Raw genomic sequence first — 19,090 nt, forward strand, 5'->3', positions numbered from 1 at the left:
ATCTTCCGCCCCCAACATCGCCGACACCTACATTATATTTATTAACCCCTAATATGACCCCCCCAATGTCGCCGCAACCTACCTACATTTATTAACCCCTAATCTGCCACCCCATCGTCGCTGCTACTATATTAAATTTATTAACCCCTAAACCTAAGTCTAAACCTAAGTCTAACCCTAACACCCCCTAACTTAAATATAATTTAAATAAAATTAAATAAAATTACTGCAATTAAATAAATTAATCCTATTTAAAAAAAAAATAATTACCTGTAAAATATTTACAATTTTTACAATTTTTTTAAACTAATTACACCTAATCTAATCCCCCTAATAAAATAAAAAAGCCCCCCAAAATAATAAAATTCCCTACCCTATACTAAATTACAAATAGCCCTTAAAAGGGCTTTTTGCGGGGCATTGCCCCAAAGTAATCAGCTCTTTTACCTGTAAAAAAAATTACAATACCCCAACATTAAAACCCACCACCCACACACCCAACCCTACTCTAAAACCCACCCAATCCCCCCTTAATAAAACCTAACACTAACCCCTTGAAGATCACCCTACCTTGAGACGTCTTCACCCAGCCGGGCACAAGTGGTCCTCAAGAGGGGCAGAAGTCTTTATCCGATCCAGGCAGAAGAGGACCTCCAGACGGGCAAAAGGCTTCACCCAGGCGGCATCTTCTATCTTCATCCATCCGGAGCGGAGCGGGTCTATCTTGAAGCCAGCCAATGCAGAGCATTCTCTTCTTCCGACAACTCCCGACGAATGAAGGTTCCTTTAAATGACGTCATCCAAGATGGCGTCCCTTGAATTCCGATTGGCTGATAGGATTCTATAAGCCAATCGGAATTAAGGTAGGATAAATTTAATTGTATTTAATTGTAGTTAGTTTAGGTAATTAATTTAATGATAGTGTAGTGTTAGGTGTAATTGTAATTTAGGTTAGGATTTATTTTACAGGTAAATTTATACTGATTTTAACTAGGAAGTTATTAAATAGTTAATAACTATTTAATAACTATTGTACCTAGTTAAAATAAATACAAACTTGCCTGTAAAATAAAAATAAACCATAAGATAGATACAAATGTAATTATTAGTTATATTGTAGCTATCTTATGGTTTATTTTACAGGTAAGTATTTAGTTTTAAATAGGTTTAATTTATTTAATTGTAGTAATTTGATTTAAATTATATTTAAGTTAGGGGGGTGTTGGACTTAGGTTTAGACTTAGGTTTAGGGGTTGATAAATTTAATATAGTAGCGGCGACGTTGGGGTGGCAGATTAGGGGTTAATAAATGTAGGTAGGTGTCGGCGATGTTAGGGACGGCAGATTAGGGGTTAATAAAATGTAACTAGTGTTTGCAAGTCGGGAGTGCGGCTTAGTGGTTAATATATTTATTACAGTTGCGGCGATGTCCGGTCAGCAGATTAGGGGTTAAAAACTTTATTTAAGTGTTTCCGATATGGGGGGGGGGCTCGGTTTAGGGGTTAATAGGTAGTTTATGGGTGTTAGTGTACTTTTTAGCACTTAAGTTAAGAGTTTTATGTTACGGCGTTAGCCCATAAAACTCTTAACTACTGACTTTTAAATGCGGTAACAGTCTTGACAGGAGAGGGTCTACCGATCACTTCTTCCAAGACTCATAATACCGGCGTTAGGAAAATCCCATTGAAAAGATAGGATATGCAATTTACATAAGGGGATTTGCGGTAAGCTCGAGTTGCGGAAGAAAAGTGAGCGGTACACCTGTACCTGCCAGACTCGTAATACCAGCAGGCATTAAAAAGCAGCATTGGGACCCCTCAACGCTGCTTTTTAAGGCTAACGCAAGACTCGTAATCTAGGCGTTAGTATTTATTTTTTTGTGTAACTTAGTGTTTGTTATTTTTTGTAACTTAGTTAGTTTTTTGGAGCTTTGTAATTTTTTAGTATAGAATTAAATTATTTGAGTAGGGTTAGGTGTTTAAATACATAATATATTTATTTTAATTTGTAGTTTTATGTTATTTTAGTATAAAAGTTAGGTTAGATTAATTATTAATTTAATATAGTTTAATGTAATTTTATCATAAATTTAGGGTAGGTTAATTAATAGTTTAATATAGTTTAATGTAATATTATTATAACAGTTAGAGTAGGTTAATTAATAGTTTAATATAGTTTAATTTATTTTTAGATAGAAATGAGTTAATATTTGATATAAAGTTAACGGGTTGTTAGGTTTAGGGATTAATAGGTTAATTTAGTTTATGGCGATGTGGGGGGCTGGCGGTTTAGCGGTTAATACATTTATTCAGTTGCGGTGGACTCCAGGACCGGCAGGATAAGGGTTAATAACTTTATGTAGGTGGCGGCGGTATAGGGGGTGGCAGATTAGGGGTTAATAAGTATAATATAGGTGGCGGTGGGCTCCGGGAACGGCGGTTTAGGGGTTAATAAGTTTAAAAATATGCAAGAGTTGCCGCTTGGGTAAAAGAGTGGAAGCTTTATTCAATCAATAAATCCTTATTGCTAACGTGCAGTATACTTTAAATAGAATAAATCATCACAGAATTAGGCCAGTCTGACGCTTTTCGGCTCTTATGCCTTATTCATAGACTACATTTGCTCAATCTTCTTGTGAGGCTTTAAAATGCCCCCTCACAATCTCATTGGTTGCCTACTGCTGTGAATTTCTATTCTCCTCCCTCCTACTTGTCTATCATTGGTTGGTATATGTCTCCACCAACACACCTCCTGACACATTCCCCTTCCCAATCTCATCTGAACAACAGCTGAGTATCTCAGCTGTGTGTTAACTCTTTGCACTCAATTTATTAAGTTGCCTCTTGCATCCAGAATGCTGCATAAAGCAATAATTATTGACTATCTTCGGGACAAATACTGCGTAGTAGGCTATAGAAACCACTCTATTTACTGAGCTGCACCTTTATTGATCTGTGCGAAAAGTTTGTGTCATACCTTAATAGCAATGAAGTAGGCCTGTCCTTCACTTCTTGTTTTGATAAAAATCAGGTGGACTACCTGGATATAACATTAATTGGTGATGTCATTGCCAGTGGGGTCAAAACTAAACTTTATACAAAACCCATCTCAGCTAACTCTCTAATCCATGCAAGGAGTAGCCATCCACACCATTTGCATTATGGTGTGGCAAAAGGTCAACTAATCAGAGCAAAACGTAATTGTACAGAAGACTGATTATGTGACCGAAAGTACAAAATTGGTTCAGAAACTGAGAGAGAGGGGCTATCCGGAGGGCCCAATAAATAAAGCTTCAAAGGAAGTCAATGGCATACAAAGCCCAAACCCCCCAAACAAAAAGACAAAAGTGAAATCACATTTGTAACGACTTACACCAGTCAGTTTAATGAAATCTGCAATATTATCAAAAAGAATTTGCGAATACTAAGAGGAGATGATGTATTGAAAAATGTGGTTGATAAGGGATGTAGATTTGTCTCAAGAAGGAATGTCACAATTGGCAACATGATATCACCCAGTATGTTGAAAAAACCTAAGAAGGAAAGTAGCTGGCTAAGTTGTAAAGGGCACTATAGATGTGGCACAGGGAGTTGCACGGCTTGTAAATATACAACAGTCAGTAAGGTATTTCAATCCTCAAAGACGCATAAAGTTTATGAATGTCAAAAGTGTACAAACTGTAGAACTGAATATGCAGTGTATTTGGTGACATGCCAGCAGTGCAGATTACAGTACGTAGGGTGCACCTCTAGGGAGGTACGAGCGAGAATTAGGGAGCACCTTAACAACAATGATAAAGAGAGGACCCCTACTGGGGTGGCTAAACATTTTTTAAGTGTCCATCAGGGAGATGTTAGTCCCCTCAAATGGACCGTAATAGATGTGATAGACAAAAAACCCAGAGGAGGTAATATGACAAATGAATTGTTCCGTAGAGAGGCATACTGGATTTTCACCTTGAGTACACGCAGACCAGCAGGTCTCAATATTAAAGATGATGTAATAAATTTCTGGCAATAATCATATTGGACATGGATACAGGCACGTACCTGACCACAGTATAATAATTATCATAAGCTAAACACTGATATATATACTTCGATATGTGGTGGGTTGCTTCTGGTTCCATGACCAATTAAAATCAAAACATGAATAATTTTGTACGAAAACATGATGTCCATTTACACTTAAGAAAATCATTACCTAATATAAGTGTTAATAAGCACTCTAACAATTGCTAATATTCGGGACAGAACTGTGAGTAGGCATTGAGTAACCAAATTAAATTTGCACAGATCAATAAAGGTGCAGCTCAGTAAATAGAGTGGTTTCTATAGCCTACTACGCAGTATTTGTCCCGAAGATAGTCAATAATTATTGCTTTATGCAGCATTCTGGATGCAAGAGGCAACTTAATAAATTGAGTGCAAAGAGTTAACACACAGCTGAGATACTCAGCTGTTGTTCAGATGAGATCGGGAAGGGGAATGTGTCAGGAGGTGTGTTGGTGGAGACATATACCAACCAATGATAGACAAGTAGGAGGGAGGAGAATAGAAATTCACAGCAGTAGGCAACCAATGAGATTGTGAGGGGGCATTTTAAAGCCTCACAGGAAGATTGAGCAAATGTAGTCTATGAATAAGGCATAAGAGCCGGAACGCGTCAGACTGGCCTAATTCTGTGATGATTTATTCTATTTAAAGTATACTGCACGTTAGCAATAAGGATTTGTTGATTGAATAAAGCTTTCACTCTTTTACCCAAGCGGCAACTCTTGCATATTTTTGAAAATTTCTGCCAAGGAGAGGGCCTTTTGTGTGCTGCTACAGGGCGTTCGGCCCGGGTTTGCTCGAGGGAGCTACGGGCACTCACTTGCATTTTTTCTGCTGCCAAGACCGGTGTAAACTGACAGTTGCCTGGACGACTGTTCGCCGAGTCTGCCCCCCCATTGGTTAGGATTGGTCAAGAGGGAGTGACGTCAGATGCCAACAGAAGAATCCAGCAACCGCCACGGAGTGGAGGGACAGAGCGGAGAGATTCAACGGGAGGGGTAAGATGGATGAGACAAACAGAGGTGAGAGGAATTACCTTGATTTCTTTCAGTGACCGATAGCAGCACGGATACTCACAAGCCAGTGGAACAACCATTTGTCTATGTTAATAAGTTTATTTAGTTGCGGCAGGGTCCAGGAGTGGCGGGATAGGGGTTAATAACATTATGTAGGTGGCGACGGTGTAGGGGGCGGCAGATTAGGGGTGTTTAGACTCGGGGTACATGTTAGGGTGTTAGGTGTAAACATAACTTTTAATCTCCCATAGGAATCAATGGGATATCGGGCAGCAGCGAACATAAGCTTTCGCTGCTTTCAGACTCCCATTGATTCCTATGGCATCCACCGCCTCCTGGGCGGCGTATTGAAAACCAGGTACGCTGGGCCAGAATAGCTGCGAGTGTACCTGGTAGTTATTTGATAACTAGCAAAAGTAGTCAGATAATGCCGAATTTGCATTCGGAACATCTGTAATGACGTAAGCATCGATCTGTGTCGGACTGAGACCGGCAGATCGCATGTTACGTTACAAAATTCTACTTTTGCCGGTCTGTAGGGTTTGATAACTAAGGCAAATCAAGCTCTCCACAATTACGCTGCGGAATTCCAGCGTATTTGCGGTTGACAGCTTGATAAATAGGCCCCTAAGTAAGCTTAGACTCTGCATCTTTGCTGCCTGATAATGTTTCATATGGGCAGACGATTGCTTTGAGGGAAAAAAGCAGTGCTGAACTGCTTTATAATATGACAATAGGGACAAGTTGCCACAATATGTAAAGCAGAGGATGTGCCCTGGCTCTATTTAAATGCACATTGTGAGACCAATACATTGGTGCACACTGTCCATAAGGGGTGGCAAATGCACAACCAGAATTTTGCTTTTTATACATAAGCACCAGTGTTAGTTAAATGGGGGTGGATGGCAACCCCCTTAATCTGTTAAATTACACCCCTATGATGAAAATGGATTAAATAGCCCTTCCATGTAGCTGTTTCTTCCCCGCTAGCCACATCCCCTAGCCACCTACACTCACACATAACTGCAGTTATATAAAGTATATTCCTGTGCTGAAAGAAAAACTGTTTTTGTTTCTCTCTACCTGTGGAGCTGGTTTCATGCAAAACTATGTTAAATATGTTCAAATGATATTGTTTCATACCGTGGTAGAAATGTTTGGAGTTTAAAATATCTTAAGATGTTCACAAATAAGACAGAACTGTATGTAATGTTTCTTATCTATTATTTGTACAATGTATTTGTTATTGTACAATTTGGTGCACAACTTTTTTTCTTTGATTGGTTTGAGTCATTAAAATTTGAATTACACACTTAAAATAAAAATAAATGCCAGTTCGAAAGGTGTAGGAGCAATAAATTTGGTTAGTCCAAAAGATTCGGTTCAGAATTTTTGACCGATTAGCGTTGTCAGAATTTTGTTCGCGGTTGGGTCTGGTACAGCCGAATATTTAGATAAGAAATATTTGGATAAGTATTTTGTTTGAAGCAAAAAAAAAAAAATCAACATCTCAATGATACTGCTAGAAAATGCTAACAATTGAAAGATTCAATGCTAACTGGGACACAAAAACAACAGCAATTTGATCAATTGTTACAAAGAGAATTCAAATGATTTGATAATTGCAGTAATTAATTATTCACTAATACTACTTTTTCCCAGCACTCTATAGTCTCCCCCACCTTCTATCCTTTCACTTCTCACTACTGTAACCTTTTCATACAAACTTATTTTTTTTCAACTCTCTCAATTTTTTTCAAATTCCTCATGCTAAAACACCAAAATTCCTCACTTTCTTACACACTTGCTCCATAACAAGCTCGTAGTTTGTTGTCCTTGATGTCCATGACAGAGCAGAAAGTGCAGGAAATGCAGCACCAGCAGGAAGCAGAGTTACTGAAATAGGTAGACCTCTGATTACAGTACATAATGCTCAAAAATACACCTCCAAGGGGGGAGGACAAATATGTGTTTGTTTAGAGCCAATGAGACACACTGGCCAGCAGTTCACTGAAGATTTGGAATTGACAGATGATTAGGTTTACCAGATGTCCCAGTTTGTCTGGGATTGCCCCTGTTTGGAGGCGCTGCCCCAGTGTTCCACCCGGTTGTTCATTCTGTCTCAGTAGGGTTGCCACCTCCGGGTTTCAGACCGCCTGAAACCCGGACATATTATTCAAAATGACCTGACTGTGAGTCTGTGGCTGTGGCTCTCCAGCATAGTTGGATGCTGATACTTTGTTACATACAGCCCTGCTTAGCTTAACGTTCGTGTCCTTCAAACTTCACATTTAGTAATACAGTCTGAGTGAGCAGCACAGGGTTTTTTAATTTTGTAGTACTACTTTGTATATTTTTCTAGTAATTTAACACCCCCTGAACCCTGGTGACTTCACCGGTGATACACGTTTATGGAATCATGTGGGTAAGACCAGGAAGTGCAGACAGGCATAATTTTTGGCGTGGATCTTGCTTTACTTGATGCAGGATAGCATTTTGGCTGTAATCTTCTTGCATTATGGTATAGATTAGTCTCTTAAACAGCTTTAGCAGGTATGTGTTTCTTTTTTACTTTCATTCAATGCTGTATTTATGCTTTATCAGTATCCAGTTCTGTTACTTAATTAGACACATAAAACAAATATTACACTGTAGATATTAACTTGTGTGCTGTATATGCTTTTCACTATTTTATGAAATTGGTAATTATGCTTGATGTTTGACATTATTTAGAATCTGAGATTTAGATAAATGATTTATTTGCTCATGTTTTGTATGGGTTGCTATGACAACGTAATGGTGACTTTTTCACCAGGGGTTGGTGTTATGATCTATTTAAACGGTGTGATTCACTTATTGTTTGAATGAGGAAGGGTAGAGTATCTACAAAACATTACTCACATAAAAGCTACTACTTTAAAAGGGCCGGTAATCACCAAGCCCCCTTGGCCACACCCCCATTAGCACCACATCAGGTGGTCCCAGTTTCACCTCTAAAAATTATGGTAAGCCTACAGATGATGACCACCAGAGACCAGAAAAGGAGAGGGGGCAGCAGCAGGCAGCAGAGTTACTGATTTAGGTCAGAGTTACAGAACTAGGTAGGCCTCCGGCACACAAACACCAAAAATACACCTCCAAGGGAGGAGGACAAACACATAACTAGAGTCCCTTGGACACAGCGGGTGATAGTTCACTACAGTTATTGACTTTAACTGATGATGAACACCACAGAGCAGAAAGGGCAGGAGCAAGAGTGGCAGCAGCACAAACATACACATATACACATATAAATACATATATACACATGTATACAAATATATACATATGTATAAATATTTTGGAGCCCTTTCCACTCAAATACCTTAAAAATTAAATAGTAATTGTTAATAAATCTTAATATTTTATTATATGTTTAACTCTGTATGTACTGTAAATATCTTACATCCCAATGTTCTTCTGTTCTTCACATAGGTGAAAATGCTCTATGTATTTTTAAATAGATATTCCTATATATAAATATATATATATATATGTATGTACCTATACCTCTAACCTATATATACATATTATAGCTATTTTTATATATATATATATATATATATATATATATATATATATATATATATATATATATATATATATATATATATATATATATATATATATATATATATATATATATATATATATAGGTGTAGATATATAGTTTGCAAAAATGCATTAGATAAATAGAAAAATAACATATTTACAAATAAATAGAATAATAAATAACAGAACAAGCGATAAGTGGTTTTTTTTCCAGTTTGCGTTCTCCTTTAAAGTTTATGGTGAGGAAAAGTTAACACAATTTCAATATCCTAAATCCTTAAAGGACCAGTAAATACAGTTTGATTTGCATAATCAACAAATGCATGATATAAAGAAAATGTGATAGCACTTAGGGGTCGATTTATGAAGCAGCGGATGCTGCCTCCGACACACCGGACAGCAGCGGTCATAAGGTGGCGGACAGCAATCAGCCCGATCAGATATGATCGGGTTGATTGACACCCTCTGCTAGTGGCTGATTGGCAGTGAATGTGCAGGGGGCGGCATTGCACAAGCATTTCACTAGAAATGCTTGTCCAATGATACATGCCAACAGCGTATGCTGACGGCATTTATCGATGTGCGGTGGACATGATCCGCTACAGCGGATCATGTCCGTCTGCACATTAGTAAATCAGACCCCAAATCCGAACTTCAAATGAGTAGTAGATTTCCACTCCTTCTGTATCATGTGACAGCCATCAACCAATCACAAATGCCTATACGTATATTTTGTGAATTCTTGCAAATGCTAAGTAGGAGCTGGTAACTCAAAAAGTTTAAATATAAAAAGACTGTGCACATTTTGGTAATGGAAGTAAATTGGAACATTGTTTAACATTGCTGATCTATCTGAATCATGAAAGTTTAATTTTGACTTGAGTGTCCCTTTAAGTTAGTGCGCGTTGGCTTTTGCATTTTACTTTCAACGTGTAATACACACTGTAACCTGTGTGCGTTAAAAGTTTACTTCTGGCGGTGTGTGTGCACGTGTGAAAGTGCTAAACAGTGCACCACTTTTAATCTGGCCCTATATGTGACAGTGATAGTATAATAATGACAGTGTAGGCAACTGGTGTGCACTGTGTGCAATATAGCCAGCCACTGAGTAATAATTGTTATTAATTATTGTTCTTATATATTTTATACCCCAAAAAAAAGGTATGATGCAGGGCCGGACTGGGACCAAAAATAGGCCCGGGCATTTTAAGGTAAAGCAGCCTACTAAAAATCCCACTGTTATATTAAAGAAAAATGCTAAAGGAAAAATGAAATGACCCATTGTTAAAATGTTTTATTTTAACCCAATTCTATTCTTTTACAATGGACTAGATTACAAGTGGAACTCAAAAATATTAACACTATTGTGCGTTAACATTGCTCAAATGCAATTAATAGCGCTTTTGTTTCTGTGCTCATATTATTTTGTCGGATGCCTCAGAGCAGACGGAAAGGTTATGGAACTTGATAAATAGGCCCCATTGGCTTCTTTGGCTTTTTTTTTTTTATCTTGCATTTACTTAAAGGGCCATGATACCCACATTTTTTCTTTCATGATTTAGAAAGAGAATGCATTTTTAAACATCTTTCTAATTTACTTCTATTATCTAATTTGTTTTATTCTCTTGATATTCTTTCCTGAAAAGCATATCTAGATATGCTCAGTAGCTGCTGATTGGTTGCTGCACATAGAAGCCTCATGTGATTGGATCACCCATGTGCATTGCTTTTTCTTCAAATAAGGATATCTAAAAAATGAAGCAAAATAAATATTAGAAGTAAATTGTAATGTTTTTTACATTTTTATGTTCTATCTGAATCATGAAAGAAAGATTTTGGGTTTAGTGGCCCTTTAAAGGTTCAGTCTTCATGTTAGCCAGGATAATAGTTGGCCAGTGATAGTCAAGATAATGTAATCAATGAGTAATTGATTACATTATCCTGGCTAACATGAAGACTGGACCTTTAAGTAAGTGCAAGTCAGATAAAAAAGTCAAAGAGTAAAATTTTATGAAAGGATTGCAGTAAAACAGAGCCAGGAATTACCATTAGAGCCTTCCTTAGATGTTTATTTACCCCTTCCTTGTCTGATGCATGGGATATCTGACCCCATAGAAACATTATATAAATGTTATTATATTAAATCTCATAAGTATATAAACCAGTCAGCTGAATCATAACATTTCTTATAATAAGCAGACCACATATAACATAACCAGTTAAGTGGCCAATTACCAGTACTGTGCCACTGGCAGAGGGAACGCATCCCTAATACAGCATGATATCCATTTAATTAAAATTATGGATTTTGTGCATAGTGAGGTATTAACATAAAAGCTGCTATACTCTGCAAACTCTACAATATCAAGAATTGTGTAACACATTGCCAGAAAGGGATGTAACCTCTTGACTGCAGTCTGCTTTAGACAATCTGGGGTTAAGCATTAGAAAGTGACTTACTGTATCCCGGCTGGGGTGCACCACATCCGGACTCTGAGTAGTCCAGGGCTCAGGGCTGGTACAGGGAAAGCAGAGGGAGGTTGCTCCCCTCATAAAGGAGGCTGCATACTGAGCCGAGGCTCACACTGAGCAGCAGGAAGGAGCTGATGATTGTGCAGCCGCACCGGCCAGCAGGCCCGGCACCGCACCGCACCATGCTTGGCCCACATTATCATTACAAGACAGAACAGACAGAGACATGTGGAAATAATTCAAAGCAGTCGGTGTGTGCGGTAAAGGTAGGCGGGGCTAACGTAACCGGCGGCCACACTGTTAGCATCTTCAAACAAGACGAGGTTCATTGCTGGAATAAGCACATTGTAGCTGTCCAAAGTCTCCAAAAGTGTCCTCTTTAGCAGCCATGTCCCATCTTTTTACTGACATGTATGAAGGACAGGTGTGGCAAAATATGAGAGGGGCTGGCGCTGTAACAGTACTTGATACTCTACACCCTTGTAAATAATAAACCAAAAATACATACTGAAACTGGAATAATACTGTTCAATGATTCTGCCAGAAAATTGTATGTATACAGAGGAATCCAAAAATATACTATAGTAATGGAGGCTATTATCAGCACAATCTACTTTTATTAACTAGACCACATAACCAAACAAAAAGTACCACAGCTGAATAATAGCTCGGCCAGCACCGCACCGCTGTATGCTTGGCCCACAGACATGTCACTACAAGACAGACAGAGACATGTGGAAAACAGCCAGTCAGTGTATGCGATAAAGGTGAGCGGGGCTAAGTTAACCGGTGGCCAACCGGGCATTTGCCCGGTATGCCCTATGGTCAGTCCGGCCTGGTATGATGTGTAACTACTATGGTGCTGTAGAGAGCCTGTAGCAAACGTCCAGATACCCACAGTGCCCCCACTGCAATAATAAATATAGATTTTATGATGAGGTCTACACCATACTATGATATATGTAATACTGCTAGTGACAGAATAGACAAAAGACTTGCACTGTGTGCAATATCACCAGCCAATGAGAATGATTATTATTCATTATTGTTGATGTTATATATTTTACATACAAAGAAAAAGTGATGCTACATAACTACTATAGCGTTGCAGTGAACCTGTAACAAACTCCCAGGTACTCACAGTGCCCCACTTCAATAATAAATATAGATTCAATTAGATGAGGGGTAAACAGTAAAAAAATGTATGTAATACTGACAGTATAGGCAATAGATGTGCACTGTGTGTAATATAGCCAGCCACTGAGAATAATAATTATTATTAATTATTGTTGTTGTTATATATTTTACACCCAATGAAAAAATTAATGCTACGTACTAACTACTATAGTGCTATAGAGTGCTGGTAGCAAACTGCCAGGTACCTATGGTGCCCGCACTTCAATTATAAAAAAAAATACTGTTTAAATTAAATGAGGGGTACTAGTAATATTTTATATATATATATATATATACAGTGGGACCTCGGTTTACAAACGACTCGGTATACGAAATTTCGGTTTACGAATTCAAAATCTTGAAAAAAATTGTCTCGGTTTAAGAATTTTTTTCGCAATACGAAACAAATGTTCCGGGTTTGCCCCTCGGTTTACGAATTTTTTTGCAATACGAAACAAGTGTCCCGGTTTGCCCCTGCATACTGAAGTGTGGGTAGCAGTTGAAGAGGTTTTGGAGCCATTTGCAGCAAGTTGTTGAGCCTTTTGGAGCCATTTGCAGCAAGTTGTTGAGCCCTTTGGAGCCATTTGCAGCAAGTTGTGGAGCCTTTTGGAGCCATTGGAGCCATTTGCAGCAGATTTTGGAGCCTTTTGGAGCCATTGGAGCCTTTTGCAGCAGGTTTTGTAGACTTTATTTGACTTTTTCTCTCACCTCCGGAACGCATTAATTGGTTTTCAATGCATTCCTATGGGAAACCGTGTTTCGGTTTACGAATTTTTCGCAATACGAAACGTCCCGGAGAACGAATTAAATTCGTAAACCGAGGTCCCACTGTATATATATATATATATCATATTATAAATATTTGCTAAATTTGCTAACTTTAGAAAACAAAAATTAAAACATATGCAGTAATGTCACTCACTGCAAGAAAAAAAACCTGAATCAGCAAACGGCTAGATTACGAGTCTTGCGTTAGCCTTAAAAAACAGCGTAAAGGGGTCCTAACGCTGCTTTTTAACGCCCGCTGGTATTACGAGTCAGGCAGGAAAGGGTCTACCACTTACTTTTTTTCCGCGATTTTAGCTTACCGCAAATCCCCTTACGTCAATTGCGTATCCTATCTTTTCAATGGGATTTGCCTAATGCCGGTATTACGATCGCCTAAAAAAGTGAGCGGTGGACCCTCTCCTGGCAAGACTCCTACCGCATATAAAAGTCAATAGTTAAGAGTTTTATGGGCTAACGCCGGAACATAAAGCTCTTAACTAAAGTGCTAAAAGTACACTAAACACTAAACTACCTATTAACCCCATAAACTGAGCCCCCCCCCCCACATCGGAAACACTTAAATAAAATGTTTAACCCCTAATCTGCCGACCGGACATCGCCGCCACTTTAATAAATGTATTAACCCCTAAACCGCCGCACTCCCGCTTTGCAAACACTAGTTAAATGTTATTAACCCCTAATATGCCGTCCCTAACATCGCCGACACCTACCTACATTTATTAACCCCTAATCTGCCAACCCCAATGTCGCCGCTACTATATTAAATTTATTAACCCCTAAACCTAAGTATAACCCTAACCCCCCTAACTTAAATTTAATTTAAATTAAATTAAATTAATTTACCATAATTAAAGAAATTAATCCTATTTAAAACTAAATACTTACCGATAAAATAAACCCTAAGATAGCTACAATATAACTAATTTTACAGGCAACTTTGTATTTATTTTAACTAGGTAGAATAGTTATTAAATAGTTATTAACTATTTAATAACTACCTAGCTAAAATAAGTACAAAAGTACCTGTAAAATAAACCCTAACCTAAGTTACAATTACACCTAACACTACACTACAATTAAACTAATTACCTAAACTACCTACAATTACAATTAAATTAAATAAAATAAATTACGAAAACAAACACTAAATTACAGAGAAAAAAAAGAATTACAAGAATTTTAAACTAATTACACCTAATCTAATCCCCCTAATAAATAAAAAAGCCCCCCAAAATAATAAAATTCTCTACCCTATACTAAATTACAAATAGCCCTTAAAAGGGCCTTTTGCGGGGCATTGCCCCAAAGTAATCAGCTCTTTCACCTGTAAAAAAAATACAATACCCCCCCAACATTAAAACCCACCACCCACACACCCAACCCTACTCTAAAACCCACCCAATCCCCCCTTAAAAAAACCTAACACTACCCCCTTGAAGATCACCCTACCTTGAGCCGTCTTCACCCAGCCGGACACAAGTGGTCCTCCAGAGGGTCCGAAGTCTTCATCCTATCCAGCCAGAAGAGGACATCCAGACCGGCAGAAGGCTTCATCCAGGCGGCATCTTCTATCTTCATCCTTCCGGAACGGAGCGGGTCCATCTTCAAGACATCCAACGCGGAGCATCCTCTTCATCCGACGGCCGACGTCTGAATAACTGGTCCTTTAAGTGACGTAATCCAAGATGGCGTCCCTTGAATTCCGATTGGCTGAATCCTATCAGCCAATCGGAATTAAGGTAGGATGCAATCAGCCAATAGGATTGACCTCGCATTCTATTGGCTGATTGGAACAGCCAATAGAATGCAAGCTCAAACCTATTGGCTGATTGGATCAGCCAGTCAGATTGAACTTCAGTCCTATTGGTTGATTGCATCAGCCAATAGGATTTTTCCTACCTTAATTCCGATTGGCTGATAGGATTCTATCAGCCAATCGGAATTCAAGGGACGCCATCTTGGACGATGTCACTTAAAGGACCAGTCATTCAGTTGTCGGCCGTCGGATGAAGAGGATGCTCCTCGTCGGATGTCTTGAAGATGGACCCACTCCGCTCCGGAAGGATGAAGATAGAAGATGCCGCCTGGATGAAGCCTTCTGCCGGTCTGGATGTCCTCTTCTGGCTGGATAGGATGAAGACTTCGGACCCTCTGGAGGACCACTTGTGCCCGGTTGGGTGAAGACGTCTCAAGGTAGGGTGATCTTCAAGGGGGTAGTGTTAGGTTTTTTTAAGCGGGGATTGGGTGGGTTTTAGAGTAGGGTTGGGTGTGTGGGTGGTGGGTTTTAATGTTGGGGGGGTATTGTATTTTTTTTTTACAGTTGAAAGAGTTGATTACTTTGGGGCAATGCCCCGCAAAAGGCCCTTTTAAGGGCTATTTGTAATTTAGTATAGGGTAGGGAATTGTATTATTTTGGGGGGCTTTTTTATTTTATTAGGGGGATTAGATTAGGTGTCATTAGTTTAAAATTCTTGGAATTCTTTTTTTTTCTGTAATTTTGTGTTGTTTTTTTTCTTGCAATTTAGTTTATTTAATTTAATTGTAATTAATTGTAGGTAGTTTAGGTAATTTGTTTAATTATAGTGTAGTGTTAGGTGTAATTGTAACTTAGGTTAGGGTTTATTTTACAGGTACTTTTGTATTTATTTTAACTAGGAAGTTATTAAATAGTTTATAACTATTTAATAACTATTTTACCTAGTTAAAATAAATACAAAGTTGCCTGTACAATAAATATAAATCCTAAGCTAGCCACAATGTAACTATTAGTTATATTGTAGCTATCTTAGGGTTTATTTCATAGGTAAGTATTTAGTTTTAAATATGAATAATTTATTTAATTGTAGTAAATTTATTTAGATTTATTTAAATTATATTTAAGTTAGAGGGGTGTTAGGGTTAGGGTTAGGGTTAGACTTAGGTTTAGGGGTTAATACATTTATTATAGTGGCGGCGACGTTGGCGGCAGCAGATTAGGGGTTAATAAATTTAATATAGTTGTGGGGATGTTGGGGGCAGATTAGGGGTTAATAACTAAAATGTAGGTGTCGGCGATGTTGGGGGCAGTAGATTAGGGGTTCATAAGTATAATGTAGGTGGCGGCGGTGTCCGAAACGGCAGAATAGGGGTTAATAATATAATGTAGGTGTCAGCGATAGCGGGGGCGGCAGATTAGGGGCTAATAAGTGTAAGATTAGGAGTGTTTAGACTCGGGGTTCATGTTAGGGTGTTAGGTGTATTTCCCCATAGGAAACAATGGGGCTGCGTTAGGAGCTGAACGCTGCTTTTTTGCAGGTGTTAGGTTTTTTTTCAGCCAGCTCAGCCCCATTGTTTCTTATGGGGAAATCGTGTATGAGCACGTTTTGCCAGTTTACCGCTATCGTTTTTTGCGGCTAACGCCAGGTTTAAAAAAACCTGTAATACCAGCGTTACTTTAGGTGAGCGGTGAGGTAAAACTGTGCGTTAGCAACGCACCCCTGTTACCGCAAAACTCATAATCTCGCCAAAAGTGTTAAATTAAAACTCCCCCCCAACAAAAGCAGGAGACTTAACAGTTCCAGCAATGCTCCCACTTCAATATAAATATGCAGCCAGTTTGATGCACCCACTGCAAGAAAAAAAAAGATTCTGCATATAAAAAGTTAAATTAAAACTTTTAATCCCCCCCCCAAACACACACACACACAAATACAAAGGCAGGATACCTACCAGTTCTAGCAATGCCCCCAATGTGCAGCCTGTGTGATGGCCTACACTGGCATTACATTAGCGTGTACTGGTATTGCAAAGTGGAGGGCAAATATTTTATGAAATGGATATGTAGCGCTCCACTTGTAATCTGTCCCTAATATATAATATTATTAAAGGGACAGTAGTTAAAACTGCACTTTTATCATTCAGATAGAGCATGCAATTTTAAACAACTTTCCAATTCACTTCAGTTATCAAATTTGCTTCATTCTCTTGTTTTTTATTATTGAAGAGTACATGTCTTACTGGCTGCAGTGTTTTGCAACATTATTTATAGCTTTGTTATACAATGTTACAAAACACTGCTAGCGTACTAAATACTCATGCACACTCCTGAGCTCTTATGAGCCTACCTAGTTTTACTCTTCAATAAAAGAAACCAAGAGAACAAAACAAATTTTATAACAAAAGTAAATTGGAAAATTGTTTAAAATTGCATGTTCTATCAGAATCAAGAAAGCTTAATTTTGACTTTACTGTTCCTTTAAAATATGTTTTTAATATAGTGATTATTCACAATTAAGACAGACTATATAAATCCAACAGCATACATTGCTTGACAACACTTAAATAATACTTAGTTATCAGTTGGTATCTTTTAGCAATAATGAATCATAGTAAACAAAATAACTATTGCAAGCTCATAAATGAAAGGTTAACTTTGTAAAAACAGAAATAAAAATAAATACTTGCACTGTATTGATTTTATTTCTTTTTAAGTTTCAGTGCAGTCAGAAAGTACAGCAAAAAACAAGGTCAATTCCCCTGAGGTCTGGTAACAGCTGATCAATCAAATAGGTAGACAGAAGGTCACAGCCAAGGCAAGGTCACTTCAAGCAGTGGTCTGGTGACAGCTGATAAATCCAAAGAGGTAAGCAAACTCAGGTCAGACTAGCAAGGGTTGACAAGAAGAAAAAAACAACAACAGAAAACTGAACGTAATTAGACTCAGGATACCCTAGATAAGACTACTTAATGGGTACATGAAGAGCTGTGAAATTACCTAAAATAGCATTGAAATGGCAGGAAAATAAAGTGGGTATTATGCATATATATATATATATATATATATATATATATATATATATATATATATATATATATATATATATATATATATATATGCATGCCACTACAGACACTTTTGCCCTCCATTTAAGAAGCTGCAAATGCAGCTTTAGAGCTGCTTCTTAAATGTATACACCAACTCTGAACTGGTGGTTCTCAATCCATCCTGGTTTGTCCACCTGGTGTGATTGACAACCGTGCCAGCAGGGGGCAGCATTGTACAAACAGTGGCCTGTGCAATGACAAATGCGGGCAGCATATTGTTGCCCGTTAGCAACAATTTCTGGTGGAAAGGGGCTGAGATGTCTGCCCTTGTCTGCACAGCCTTTGATAAATACATACAGAAAGAAAAGCAGTTTTCCAGAAATAAACAACAGCAGTAGCTTGTTCTATCTTGTTCTATGGCCTGGTTTCCATATGGGAGCAGCTTTTTAGACTAACTGTTCTTTTCAAAGAGGAAAACTTTCCTGAAGTATATCAGTCTGATCCGGCCTCACAAGGTCAGTCCAGCCCTGAAATACCAGACAATTCTCCTCTAAACAAGGGAAACAAGGGAAAGAAGTTATGAAGCAGCGGTATAAAGCCCACTGCTCCATAACTTGTCCGTCTGCTCTGAGGCAGCGGACAGAAATCAACCCAATCTAATTAGATCGGGTTGATTGACACCCCCTGCTAGCAGCCGATTGGTCCCGAATCTGCAGGGGGCGGCATTGCACCAGCAGTTCACAAGAACTGCTGGTGCAATGATAAATGCAGACAGCGTATGTTGTCGGCATTTATCGATGGGCAGCGATGTGCAGCGGACATGATGCGCTACTTCGTATCATGTCCGCTCGCACATTGTTAAATATGCCCCAATGGGTGCTTTCCAAAGAGGAAAATTTTCCTGAAGTATATCAGTCTGATCCCACCTCACAGGGTTAGTCCAGCCATGAAATTTCAGGCAATTCTTCTCTGAACAAGGAAAATAGCAACCCCAGACAATTGTTTTGCTTCCTTTGGTCCTTGTCAGTGAGATCCAGCCATATCCCTCTAAGCACATTGGGCAAGGAGTCCTTGTCTGGTTTCCCTCATCACTTAATGACTTGCTCTATAGCTTGTTCCTGAGAGTGTGCTTCTCTTTGTGTGTATTACGTCTCCCTAAAGGAAAAAAGGGGCAACCAGACGTGGACT

The 19,090-nt window shown here is 38.5% G+C and overlaps 1 protein-coding gene across 1 annotated transcript in view; it reads right to left on the bottom strand.

Annotated features, from left to right (window-relative positions):
- STK32C (serine/threonine kinase 32C) overlaps nucleotides 1-19,090 on the bottom strand; it is a 149,895-nt gene that overhangs the window by 85,660 nt on the left and 45,145 nt on the right. The gene's annotated exons all lie outside the window — the stretch shown is intronic.

This window comes from Bombina bombina, chromosome 9 (assembly GCF_027579735.1).
Source record: "Bombina bombina isolate aBomBom1 chromosome 9, aBomBom1.pri, whole genome shotgun sequence".
NCBI lineage: Eukaryota > Metazoa > Chordata > Amphibia > Anura > Bombinatoridae > Bombina > Bombina bombina.